The sequence below is a fragment of the Anomaloglossus baeobatrachus genome, chromosome 4, assembly GCF_048569485.1.
Source record: "Anomaloglossus baeobatrachus isolate aAnoBae1 chromosome 4, aAnoBae1.hap1, whole genome shotgun sequence".
NCBI lineage: Eukaryota > Metazoa > Chordata > Amphibia > Anura > Aromobatidae > Anomaloglossus > Anomaloglossus baeobatrachus.
Window position 1 is genome coordinate 294,853,797 of NC_134356.1, and position 14,458 is coordinate 294,868,254.

Below are 14,458 nucleotides of genomic sequence, written 5' to 3' on the forward strand. Positions count from 1 at the left end.
CTCCTCCAGACGTCTCTTATATGGACATTGTTCAAAACATGTATCAAACTGGGCATAGACACATGGGGATAAAAATAATTTCTCAATATAAACATAGTCGACAGGCAATATAATCCCCATATATACTCATGTAGTATAGAATCTACTCCAACAATTCATCCTTAACAGACTGCGTAACAAAACATGTGTAGGAGACTCATTCATGAATATAAATTAATTTTATTAAATATACAAAACAGACTAAAAATGCACGATAATCAAGTTCCATATAGGATATTTGTATGAGGTAGTAAGGTGGACTCAATCCAACCCACCCACCTAAAGACTAGCAGAAAGCACCTCAATTTGTCCCATGTACCCCATAAACATCATAGTAATTAAATCTGTCAGTACACTAATGTAATTACATACATGGGGGACCACCACCAGGGTGTGTGTCATCACTGCAGTGTTAAATGCTGTTTCGTACAAAGTGCTTACCCATAGTAGAAAGATGAAGGGGCACACTACTAGTCCAAGGCCGGTGAGAGGATATTTTGGCCCCGAACGCGCGTGTCGCAGTCGCCTGTGTCCCGCGGAGGAAGCTAACACGACACGCGGGTTCGGGGTCAAGATATCCTCCCACCGGCCTTGGACTAGCAGTGTGCACCTTCATCTCTCCATGACAATCACTGCATGGGAGTGGGTTGGATTGAGTCCACCTTACTACCTCATACAAATATCCTACATGGAAATTTATTATCGGGCATTTTTAGTCTGTTTTGTATATTTAATAAAATTAAATTTATATTCATGAATGAGTCTCCTACATGTGTTTTGTTACACGGTCTGTTAAGGATTATTCAAAACTTGACCTGGCTTCCACAATAGGAATTTCTAAAAAATATGAAGTTGGTCTATTTTTCACACAAAGTCATTTCCGCAATATAATTTCTTTAATGATAATTACAGCAGATTGGTGGCCATGCAGAGTGCATGACATAATGACATAATATTGATACCTTTTAATAGCTAACTTAAAAAGAAAGTAATAGTAAGCATTAGAGACCTTTTCATCAGGCACAGTATGTGATACCATGTGTTCCCTGAAAATAAGATCGTGCTTTATATTATTTTTTGCTCTAAAAGATGCGCTAGGGCATATTTTTGGGGGGATGTCTTATATTCTGTAATGATGGCAGTGATTGGGTTGCCAGTTCATGAAAGAAATGAATATTCACCACCTTCCCCTACACATAATCCCGCTCACCCCTCTGCCGAAGTCAGTCATTGGAACTTCTGATAATGAAATAATAAATATTCCCCTCCTACCCAGCCCATCCCTCTGTGCTGGGTGTCAGTAATTCCCTCGGACTGTTGAATTAATGTACGAGGATCACAATGCTTGCACTAGCTGGTGGCTCTCCTCACCTGAGCGTGACAGCTGCATAGAAGTAAATGCTGACGCGCTCAGCTCAGAAGATCCACCGGCCATTGCGAGCACTGTGCTGTGATCCTATGGCAGTAATAAAACAGTCTGAGGGAATGACAGATGCCACACAGATGTGAATATTAATTTTTTCATTATCACAAGACACCTGCAGAGGGGTGGGATTAACTCACCAGCATGTGATTATAAACATCAGGGCTTACAGTAACAACGGGGCAACGTATACCAATAAATGTTACATATCCTGAGAGGGCTACTCAAGCCGTATTTCAGGATACTATTAATATGATGATCTGCAACTAGGGTTCATTTTTGGAGTAAGGCTTATAGTTCACGCATACTTGAAAAATGACAAAAAAATACCACCAGGGCTTATTTTTAGAGTAGCTCTCATATTCAGGGAAACACTGTAAAATAAATAAATAAAATATATATATATATATATATATCAATCACATACACACAGTACAGACCAAACGTTTGGACACACCTTCTCATTCAAAGAGTTTTCTTTATTTTCTTGACTCTAAAAATTGTAGATTCACCTTGAAGACATCAAAACTATGAATGAAAACATGTGGATTGAAATACTTCAAGTGTGAAACAACTGAAAATATGTCTTATATTCTAGGTTCTTCAAAGTAGCCACCTTTTGCTTTGATTACTGCTTTGCACACTCTTGGCATTCTATTGATGAGCTTAAAGAGGTAGTCACCGGAAATGATCTTCCAACAGTCTTGAAGGAGTTCCCAGAGATGCTTAGCACTTGTTGGCCCTTTTGCCTTCACTCTGCGGTTCAGCTCACCCCAAACCATCTCGATTGGGTTCAGATCTGGTGACTGTGGAGACCAGGTCATATGGCGTAGCACCCCATCACTCTCCTTCTTAGTTAAATAGCCCTTACACAGCCTGGAGGTGTGTTTGGGGCCATTGTCCTGTTGAAAAATAAATGATGGTCCAACTAAACGCAAACCGGATGGAATAGCATGCCGCTGCAAGATGCTGTGGTAGCTATGCTAGTTCAGTATGCCTTCAATTTTGAATAAATCCCCAACAGTGTCACCAGCAAAGCACCATCACACCTCCTCCTCCATGCTTCACGGTGGGAACCAGGCATATAAAGTCCATCCGTTCACCTTTTCTACAAAGACATGGTGGTTGGATCCAAAGATCTCAAATTTGGACTCATCAGGCCAAAGCACAGATTTCCACTAGTCTAATGTCCATTCCTTGTGTTATTTAACCCAAACAAGTCTCTTCTGCTTGTTGCCTATCCTTAGTAGTGGTTTCCTAGCAGCTATTTTACCATGAAGGCCTGCTGCACAAAGTCTCCTCTTAACAGTTGTTCTAGAGAGAAGGTGTGTCCAAACTTTGAAGCATGGAGGAGGAAGTGTGATGGCGTGGGGGTGCTTTGCTGGTGACACTGTTGGGGATTTATTCAAAATTGAAGGCATTCAGAACCAGCATGGCTACCACAGCATCTTGCAGCGGCGTGCTATTCCATCTGGTTTGCGTTCAGTTGGACCAAAATTTATTTTTCAACAGGACAATGACCCCAAACACACCTCCAGGCTGTGTAAGGGCTATTTGACTAAGAAGGAGAGTGATGGGTGCTACGCCAGATGACCTAGCCTCCACAGTCACCAGACCTGAACCCAATCGTGATGGTTTGGGGTGAGCTGGACCGCAGAGTGAAGGCAAAAAGGACAACAAGTGCTAAGCATCTCTGGGAACTCCTTCAAGACTGTTGGAAAACCATTTCCGGTGACTACCTCTTGAAGCTCATAAAGAGAATGCCAAGACTGTGTAAAGCAGTAATCAAAGCAAAAGGTGGGTACTTTGAAGAACCTAGAATAGAAGACATATTTTCAGTTGTTTCACACTTTTTTGTTAAGTATTTCATTCCACACGCTTTAATTCATAGTTTTGATGCCTTCAATGTAAATCTACAATTTTCAGAGTCATGAAAATAAAGAAAACTCATTGAATGAGAAGGTGTGTCCAAACGTTTGGTCTGTACTGTGTACATATACACATATACACACACACACACATATATATACATATACACACACATACATATACACATATATACATATACACACACATACATATACACATATATACATATACACACACATATATATTATATATATATATATTATATTATTAATAATATATATATATATATATATATATATATATATATATATATATATATAAAGTCTAAGGTAATAGAAGCTTTTTTGGCAGGGTGGCAATCCAAGTATGATAACATGCAAACGTGTAAATTTACTGCTATTTTTGCAATATATAGATGGGATATAACTGTGTCTGAAACGACCTCTCTCTTATGGGAAGCTTAAGGTGAAGACAAAGCCGAAAACTCTGACAGTAATGCACTGCAGTCAAATACACAATTTGATTTCCGCCCAGGACAAACATTACAAAAAAATCTATAACAAAAGGAAGCTCTCCACAGGAAACTTTCGGAAATGGAAAAATGTAATGATTCTTGGCTGACAGCTGTTAGACAAGGTAAAATCAGAGACAGAAAATGCAGTGCAATATTCAGTTTGCTAGATAAACAATCTATTCCTTATTTAATAACTGTAACAGCCAAAAAGGGAGTAAAGCCTAAATTAGAGAAGTTTTACACTGAAATTATACAATAGATTATTGGAAGAACACAGAAAATGGATTTGGAATTGCCATTCACCCCCCTCCAAAAGGTACACAGTTCCTATGTAAGTGCAGACAGAGCGGCTCCAGATGCAAGAGAAAGTGTAGGCTTCATAGCTCTTATTTAATTAGTCTTCTAGGCGGAGGGCACACAGAGGCTGCGGCCATACGACTGTACATTCTCTCTTCCAAGAAAATCGGATTGAATACGTAAATGACATGGTTCAAACTCTGATCAGAATTTCATCAGAGTGTTAACTTAGGGCTGTTTCACCCATCCGGCTTTTCGCCGGATTGGCGGATCCGGTGCACTCCAGTACAGTGTGTACAGTACAATGGCAGCGCGGCAAGCTCCGGGTCACATGACAGCATGTGACCGGAGCATGTGACCGGAGCTTGTCGCGCCGCCATTGTACTGTATCACACTGTACTGGAGTGCGCTGAATCCGGCAAACCGGCGAAAAGCCGGATGTGAGAAACAGCTGTAAGTGAGATCAGATTCCCTGAGATGAGAGTATTGTAGTGCAGGTGAGGACAAGACTGAGAACAACATTTTTCCATCTTCTCCATTCTGTGGGTTGACAGAAATCAAAACGTTCTAAATTGTATAAAATAAAAAAAAGAGGAAAATATGAAAATGCAGAAATGAAAATTGAGGGAATATGTTAAAAGCAGACATTTAATAAAGTGAAAGGTAATCCACCACTGTTCTCTAAAATAGTATTAGAAAGTATACACCTGGCATCGCTCTCCAGCCGCTCTTCATCCATCACTGCCTAGGCCCCTTGCCAGTCTTCATACTTCCTGTCAATCAGTGGCCGCAATCACATGCTCATATAGAAGTACACAGATCGTAGTGATCTTTTAACCCTACTGCAAGAATCGGAAGATATGTTGAGCTCTTCAAAACCTGAATGCCCTTACATATTTAGGAGTTTTAAGAGTAATATGACAAGAAGATTTTCTGGGTTTTTATTCTTGCACTTTTGTTTTTTCCTCCTATTTTTCTAAAAGCCATAACTTTTTTTATTTCTTTATCGACAGTCTGAGGGCTGGTTTTATTTTTTTTGTGGGACAAGATGTACATTTGATGCCACGACTGATTTTATTATGTAATAAACTTGAAAGCAGGAAAAAAAAAAATTATTAAAAATAGTAAAATAGTACAAAAAAAAAAAAAATTCCACAATTCTTTTTTTTTTTTTCTTGTTTTATTAACATTGTTCCTGCTACAGTAAAACTGATCTGGAAATATGATTCTCCAGGTCAGTACGACTGCAACAATACCAAACATGCATAGTTGTCTTTTTATTATTATTTTAAAAGGTAAAAAAAAAATTGTTAAAAAAAATTCACTAGTGAAGTAATGTTTTTAATTTTTCTCTGATAGAGCTGAGAGCTTTTCTTTGCGCCCTGAGCGGGCATCTTTATTGATTGCATCAATAATTCTATTTTGTGGTAGATGCAATGTTGATCGCCTCTTACTGCCTTTTTTTTTTTGCGCGCAGTTGGTATGGCCAAAAAACTACAATCCTGGATCTTAATGTTTCTTCTCACTACCCCATTAACCAATTGGGTTAATTAATTTTAGAGTTTCGTAGATTGGACTTTTACAGACATGAAAATACCAGTTGTGTATTTAATATTTTGCATTTCTGAATTTTTACTTTATTTTTTCAGATTTTTTTAAACTTTTTTTTTTTATTTATTGTATTTGTTAGTCCCCTCAGGGGACTTGAACCTGTACCACAGTATTGTTGTACATAAACATCAGTCTCCTATGAACTATAGCAACAGACTGGTTGTCACAGAAGTACCATCAAGACAGGCACAGGCGTCTTTGGCAGACCCCAAGGCTGTCATGGCAACGTAATGGCGTGTTGTAGGGATGTTGATGAGTGCTTAGAGCAGCATGCCCCCTGAAACATGCTGTAAATGCTTCTGTCACAGATTAACAGTGTCCTTTAACAGGATAACAGCTTTGCTCCACCAGTGGCTTTTAGAGGCAGATGATGGTTGAATGACTCCGCCATCATCTGCCTTGAAAGATGCTAAGTTTTTGAGAGCACATTAAGGTCAGGGAACCAGAAAATGACGTATCAGTACGTCATACGTCGATTACCGGTTAAAGAAAAGGAGATTTAGTGAGGAATTTCTGAGACCTTCTAGGCTTGGTAGAATTTCTTGTGTTTAGAGGTCCTTTAACACTAAAAGTCCCAGAAATTTCGAGCTCCATAGGGTTCCAATGCTAGAAATGTTAATGACCCCTCTCTGGGACTTCTAGTGTTAAAGGGAATCTGTCTCGATGATCAATGCCCCCAAACTGCTTGTAGGGTCAGGTCAAGTAGCTCCATGAAAGAGAAGTCAATCCATAACCACTGTAAAACCAAAAAAACTACTCCATAACCAACAGAAAAATCATTTTAACCCATATACCAATGCTGTGGGCGTGCTGGAGCATTTTCCTGAGCTTCCGCTTCATTGACTCCATTCCCTGCTTCACTAATTGCTCATCAGCTTGACTACATGAAAATGTAAGTGTTTTGGGGGGGGGTTCATTCCCTTTTTAATGGTCTGCTTTCAGTCTGCTATAATAGAGACAGACAATATAAGGGCTCATTCACACATTAGTTTTTTACATCGCACTGCTACCTATCACAGTCTATGGGAATGTTCCTCATGTCCATGATGTGGTCTGTGCAAAATCTCAAAGACATGTCCAATATTGATACGAGCGTTGGATCACGCTATGCAATGAAAGTCTATGGGTCCGTGAAAAAAAAAAAAAACCTGACAGCACTCGGATGCCCCATGTGCTGCCTGTTTTTCAGTGCATGATAAATTGCAGATCATGGAGAAATTTCTTTTTTTTTTGTTTCTCATCAGTGGTAACAAAAACGAATGAAATTGTCAGGTTTTTCTCGTACAAGAAAAAAAGGACATCTGCTTGAGGCCTAAGAGTTATTTAAAGACAAAAGGAAATATTTTTTTTTATTAGGATCCATTAGAAAAAAAAAAATCTTCATTTTTATTCTTAGAGGCCCCGAGACAAATAAAGCCATGTTACCGTGCATTTAAACACGCTGACATTTTTTGCAGGTTTTTTTCCCACAAGCCTTCACACCAATATGTGCAATAGCACCCTTCTCTTCTGTATTAATATGTTCCTTTTACACTTTTTTAATGTGGCTTTTTTTTCTTAGTTAAGTGGGAACATGGCCTAATCAAAAAGTAGACATCCCCATTCAGCTCAGTTTTTTAACATTCATTCTTTTGGAAGAAAAGTCCTTCAAAAGGTAAGACAACCCGGGGTTACCCACAGACCAGAAAACCCTGGAGAAAAAGACAATAAATGTATGAACATCGGCCTGACTACCTAATATATATCGGAGCTTCCAGACTTTACCAAACGACAGATATCAGGAAAACTAAGTATCAGGTATGGTGGATTCTAATATGTGTGATTAATTGTTGTCAATCAAGATAAGCTACCACTAGAGGGGTCTCTCCATTGAAAACATATGCCCAGCCGGGCATGAATATTTTAATAGCTCAATCTTCAATCTCCTACCACTGGATTTGTAAGCAGGTTATCTCTGGGTAATCTGAGAGCACCATCACTTAGGGGTGCTTCACACATAGCGACAGCGACAACGACGTCGCTGTTACGGCACCATTTTAGGTGACGTAACAGCGACCTTGTAAGTCGCTGTTATGATCGCTGCTTAGCTGTCAAACACAGCGACGCAGCAGCGATCATAACATCGCTACATGTGCAGAGAGCAGGGAGCCGCGCACACTGCTTAGCGCTGGCTCCCTGCTCTCCTAGCTACAGTACACATCAGGTTAATTAATTAACCCGATGTGTACTGCAGCTACATGTGCAGAGAGCCGGAGCCGGCAGCACAGGCAGCGTGAGAGCTGCGGAGGCTGGTAACTAAGGTAAATATCGGGTAACCACCTTGGTTACCCGATGTTTACCCTGGTTACAGCTTACCGCAGCTGCTAGATGCCGGCTCCTGCTCCCTGCTCGCTTCATTTCGTCGCTCTCTCGCTGTCACACACAGCGATCTGTGCGTCACAGCGGGAGAGCGCCTTTGAAGAAAACGAACCAGGGCTGTGTGTAACGAGCAGCGATCTCGCAGCAGGGGCCAGATCGCTGCTCAGTGTCACACACAGCAAGATCGCTAATGAGGTCACTGTTGCGTCACCAAAACCATGCCGTAGCAGCGATTTCGGTAGCGATCTCGCTATGTGTGAAGCACCCCTTACTGAGCTGTGTTTTGCTGTTTCAATATAATCAGTGTTTTATCACCAGGAGTTTATCACTACAGGACAAATGAAAACTTGTGCTTTAAAGTCCAGCCCAAGACGGATTGGCAGTGTTTTGTGTACACTGTATGGTGACAGAAAGCTGATAATCAGTGGTGCAGGTAGGGTTACACAGGGCTTAACATTCTAAGACTAAACAGAAAAAAAACTGTGATTCTGTCACAACTACTGCACCCAGTACACTAAGTTATGCATTGCTGGAAACAGGCTCTCTCCCTACATCATTCTGCTGTCAGATTACACAGCAAAAACCTGCTGACAGATTACCATTAGCGCATGGGCTTGCTGATGTCCACAGATTGGGAGAGACTTTCTTTTCCCTCTCATCTCTGTATGTTCTCCCCGTGTTTTCGTGGGTTTCCTCTGGGTACTCCGGTTTCCTCCCACACTCCAAAGACATACTGATAGGGACTCTAGATTGAGAGCCCCAATGGGGACAGTGTTGCCAATGTATGTAAAGCGCTGTGGAATTAATAGTGCTATATAAATGAATAAAATTATAAAAAAAAAAATTATAATTATTATCTCTGACCATTAAATAAGAAGTCTCAATAGAGGACTCTCCACCTTTAAAAATTCCCCGATATGGAATTTAACATTTGTTTTTAAAACCAGACAACCTGTAGCCTTTCATGTGAAGTCCATAGACGAATAGTCCCCAAGTATAAGTCACTGTGGCAGTAATCTAAATGTCATCTTACAAGTAAATGGAGCCGGTGAAGCGTCCCAGTAACTTCCTATTTTCCAGAATTATCTGATGTACTATTTCCAGTCTATACACAAACACTTGTGTGCTCATGTGACTGAATGAGAAGTGTCACTCCCAGCATGTGGCTCAGATAATGTTGCCCATTGCAACAAGTGCTCATGTGGATATTAGCTCACATGATATGAAGGCTGTTACTGCACAACACACTACACTGCCAAAATCTCAAAACAGAGAAACTCACTTTATTAAAGAGAGACTTTTAAAATGTCCTGGTTTTATACAATGCCCAGGTTACAGTGCACACTAAATGAGTCAAGATAACAAAACGAGACTCACTTTCCCCTCCTGCTCCAGGGCTGCCTCTCTGTTGTGTTTGACATCAAAACTATAGCAAGTAACCAACTCAGCAAAGCACTGCCCTCTGTGTTCCTGTGCCATCTACACCGGCATAAACGATAAGCTCAGTGATTGACTGCAGTGGTAAAGTATGAGGCAGCACTAGAGGAGCTGAGGGTAAAGTAAGGCCGATTTTCTTATTTTTACAATACCAATGCCAAGATGGGGGGGGGGGGGGGGGGTGTGTGTAACTCGTAGCTAAAAAAAAAAAACCCAAAACCTTTTATGATCTGTGAACCCAGCATCTTTTTCAGGATTCCGCCTACAACCCAACTCAAAAGTGCCCCATAAGATGTACATAGTCCACAGCAATGTCAAAACGACATCACTGTGCACATCTTCCATCTTATTAGCAATGAAAAATGCATTGGTAGTTTAGGGTTTGTGTCTCATGAGCCATGATGACTTAAAGAGAAATACTGCCACCCCTAGTATTCAAATATATGGGAAAGGCACACTCCACTATGAAATAGTTAATTAGAAAAAAAAGCTGAGTTTTTGTCCAACATTAAACATGACATAAAAAGTGCAAGTGCATATACAGAGTTCAGATGGCAAAAGTGTGCCAGTGACTCAGCCCCAAGCCCCCATGTGTTTATGAATGGGAAACAACAAGGAATGAACAGTGTCAGTAATGCAGAAACCATTTACTAGGACCACTCCTGCCAGGAACATAATAAACAGCAGAATAATGCACTGAATATGTAATGGAATTACTGCCAACAAAATATGGCTATTTCGCTATGCACATATGTCATTTAGAATGATAGTAGTGCACAGACCGTTCAGTTTTCCTGATTCTACTAGAACAAATCATTACAATAATTGCATATATAATACAAGAGTACAGAAATTAGCAAATCTACCAGAAGGGGGCCTGTGAGGAGGCAGAAATGCCGGCACAGTGCTGCAAAAACTGAACATACATTTTGCGGGTCAGATAGACCGCATAAAATACATACCTTGGTACAGTCACTGCTAAGCTACACAATAATGCAAGAAAAACTACTGGCTGCCACTATTGGACACCCGTTACAGATAGTGTATGGCTTCGGGAATGCAGTTTATAGAGCAAGAGGAATTAAGGTATTAAATTTTATATATAACCTATGTCACAGAAATGGCTCAGATTTATGGAGGGAAGAAATCTAATGAAACAATTCAACACAGCAATGTATCTTTCTGGCATTGAACAAGGATCATAATTTTACATTTGCTTTTATTAACATACAGTGCCTACAAGTAGTATTCAGCCCCCTGCAGATTTAGCAGGTTTACACATTCGGAATTAACTTGGCATTGTGACATTTGGACTATAGATCAGCCTGGAAGTGTGAAATGCACCGCAGCAAAAAAGAATGTTATTTCTTTTTTTATTTTTTTTTTTTTTAAATGGTGAAAAGTTTATTCAGAGGGTCATTTATTATTCAACCCCTCAAACCACAAGAATTCTGTTTGGTTCCCCTAAAGTATTAAGAAGTATTTCAGGCACAAAGAACAATGAGCTTCACATGTTTGGATTAATTATCTCTTTTTCCAGCCTTTTCTGACTAATTAAGACCCTTCCCAAACTTGTGAACAGCACTCATACTTGGTCAACATGGGAAAGACAAAGGAGCATTCCAAGGCCATCAGAGACAAGATCGTGGAGGGTCACAAGGCTGGCAAGGGGTACAAAACCCTTTCCAAGGAGTTGGGCCTACCTGTCTCCACTGTTGGGAGCATCATCCGGAAGTGGAAGGCTTATGGAACTACTGTTAGCCTTCCACGGCCTGGACAGCCTTTGAAAGTTTCCACCCGTGCCGAGGCCAGGCTTGTCCGAAGAGTCAAGGCTAACCCAAGGACAACAAGGAAGGAGCTCCGGGAAGATCTCATGGCAGTGGGGACATTGGTTTCAGTCAATACCATAAGTAGCGTACTCCACCGCAATGGTCTCCGTTCCAGACGAGCCCGTAAGGTACCTTTACTTTCAAAGCGTCATGTCAAGGCTCGTCTACAGTTTGCTCATGATCACTTGGAGGACTCTGAGACAGACTGGTTCAAGGTTCTCTGGTCTGATGAGACCAAGATCGAGATCTTTGGTGCTAATCACACACGTGACGTTTGGAGACTGGATGGCACTGCATACGACCCCAAGAATACCATCCCTACAGTCAAGCATGGTGGTGGCAGCATCATGCTGTGGGGCTGTTTCTCAGCCAAGGGGCCTGGCCATCTGGTCCGCATCCATGGGAAGATGGATAGCACGGCCTACCTGGAGATTTTGGCCAAGAACCTCCGCTCCTCCATCAAGGATCTTAAGATGGGTCGTCCTTTCATCTTCCAACAAGACGACCCAAAGCACACAGCCAAGAAAACCAAGGCCTGGTTCAAGAGGGAAAAAATCAAGGTGTTGCAGTGGCCTAGTCAGTCTCCTGACCTTAACCCAATTGAAAACTTGTGGAAGGAGCACAAGATTAAAGTCCACATGAGACACCCAAAGAACCTAGATAACTTGGAGAAGATCTGCATGGAGGAGTGGGCCAAGATAACTCCAGAGACCTGTGCCGGCCTGATCAGGTCTTCTAAAAGACGATTATTAGCTGTAATTGCAAACAAGGGTTATTCCACAAAATATTAAACCTAGGGGTTGAATAATAATTGACCCACACTTTTATGCTGAAAATTTATTAAAATTTAACTGAGCAACATAACTTGTTGGTTTGTAAGATTTATGCATCTGTTAATAAATCCTGCTCTTGTTTGAAGTTTGCAGGCTCTAACTTATTTGCATCTTATCAAACCTGCTAAATCTGCAGGGGGTTGAATACTACTTGTAGGCACTGTATGTTACATACACATTACCCCCCCATTGGTGACTCATAACAGGGCTGGTCATGAGATGTGGCTTCAGTCTCTAGAAAATCCCCAACTTTCAGGATATGATTGCCCCTGGAGGTCCCAAACAGAAGATTTCAGAGTTGATACATGGCGCTTTTCAAGCCCTGGATATACAGACCCGAAACCTTATGCCTCTTTCCCAGCAGGTAACCAATGCAATTACCTGTCCACATCAGAGGGTCCTAGCTGAACAGGGGCTAGCTCTTGATATTCTAGTTTTTTTTCTCTCTCTCTAGTTATAATTAATCCCATATATGCAATGTGGGGGTGGATATGTCCCCTCTCTAGAGTCCAAAGAGATGTCTTAATGGATTGTATAATTTCTCTATGACACCGTGCATACATACATTATTTGTAGCCATTTCTTAGCATTTCTTTTAGGCAGCTTCCAAGTTAAGTCCACGAAAAAAAGACATTGTGTGCTGCTGTCAAGCATGGCAGCTGTATTTGAAAAATGGTGTCTATACAATGTACTCCAAAAGGAAAATAAATAAAAATAAAATAAAAAGATATAGCAAAATTGTTATTTGTTGCATTGCTTCACAAAAAAAATGGAAGAAAAAAAAAAATCAGAAAGCCGTATGGACAGCAAAATGGTATCAAGAAAAACTGCAGCTCGACCAAAAAAAAAAAAAAAAGAAATACATAAATAAAAGCACTTATACCACCAGACTGAACAAATAACGTTATGGCTCTCAGAATATAGCAATTGAAGTAAAGTAGTAAAAACAAAATAAGCTTAGATAAAATTATGAGTCAGTGTTTAAGAGCTTAAATTCTCAGACAGCCGTGACCAGCTGTTAGAGCTCATGCACACCGTTGTAATACGAGTCTGTGAGTCCGGGATTTAAGGCGGTTGTCCGGTCTAAATCCATAAGTCTGCCGTCATTCTATGTGTGACTATCTGACCGCAGACTGGTGAATCCTCACATCGCACGCACTATGAGGATTCACCGGTGTCAGGCAGTGCATGCAATGTGAGGATTCACAAGTCACAAATAGTGACTGCGGACGTGCACAAATATTGGCCACCGTGGGTGGCTGTGGACTGGCCATGTGTGTCCAAGAGTTACTTCCCTTATAACAAACAGTCAACACAGTATGAAAGTCACTCTCGCCAAAAAGTGGCAGTCCTGTACAACAGGCTAGTCATCTTCTGTAAGCATGAGGTGCCAAATATCCGGCGTATTCAGAAACAATTACAAATATAGGTCTTAAAATACAACTAGTACTAGGGTGATATCTCACAATTGATAAGTACCATTCAAAACATAGGCAATCTCAAATCCTTAAAAAGTAATTAAAGTAACTTTTGTCCTTTTTTTTATAAATCAAATGAAAAGAAACATTGTAATATAGTAGTTTATTACCTTTTTTTCTGATATTTTATAAATACTTTTTTTTTTTTTTGCACAATATGTCCCCCAAGTGGTTACAGGAGATCCTAAAGGTTTTGTCAACTATTCAGACAGCGCCTTATAAATTACTATATTTCCCCATGTAAAATAAAAACTTCCCGTACTCACCTCTGGTGCCGGTACCCTGCTAGTGAGGTTGGGACGGGGCTCTTGTGGCATTACTATGTTGCCACGTGTAAAATAAAAACTTACTGTACTCACCTCTGGTGCCCTGCCAGTGAGGTTGGGACAGGGCTCTTGTGGCATTACTATATTGCCACGTGTAAAATAAAAAATCCTGTACTCACCTCTGGTGCCGATGTCATGCCAGTGAGGTTGGGACAGGGCTCTTGTGGCATTACTATATTGCCACGTGTAAAATAAAAAAATCCTGTACTCACCTCTGATGCCGATTCCATGCCAGTGACGTTGGGATGGGCTCTTGTGACATTATATCTCATGGGCCCTGCAGCCAATCAGCGGCTGTTAGTGGGCTGATTCTACCTCACTTCCTTCAGAGGAACCAACCGGAGAAGTCGGAACTGACGCTGCTCCCTCATTTTCTCTGGATTTCCGTTTCTTCACAAGGAAGTGAGAGAAGTGGCTCATTAACATCCACTGATTGGCTGCAGG

At 40.8% G+C, this 14,458-nt stretch overlaps 1 protein-coding gene across 4 annotated transcripts in view; it reads right to left on the reverse strand.

Annotated features, from left to right (window-relative positions):
- Window positions 1–14,458, reverse strand: part of OSBPL8 (oxysterol binding protein like 8) — a 351,787-nt gene that overhangs the window by 213,537 nt on the left and 123,792 nt on the right. The gene's annotated exons all lie outside the window — the stretch shown is intronic.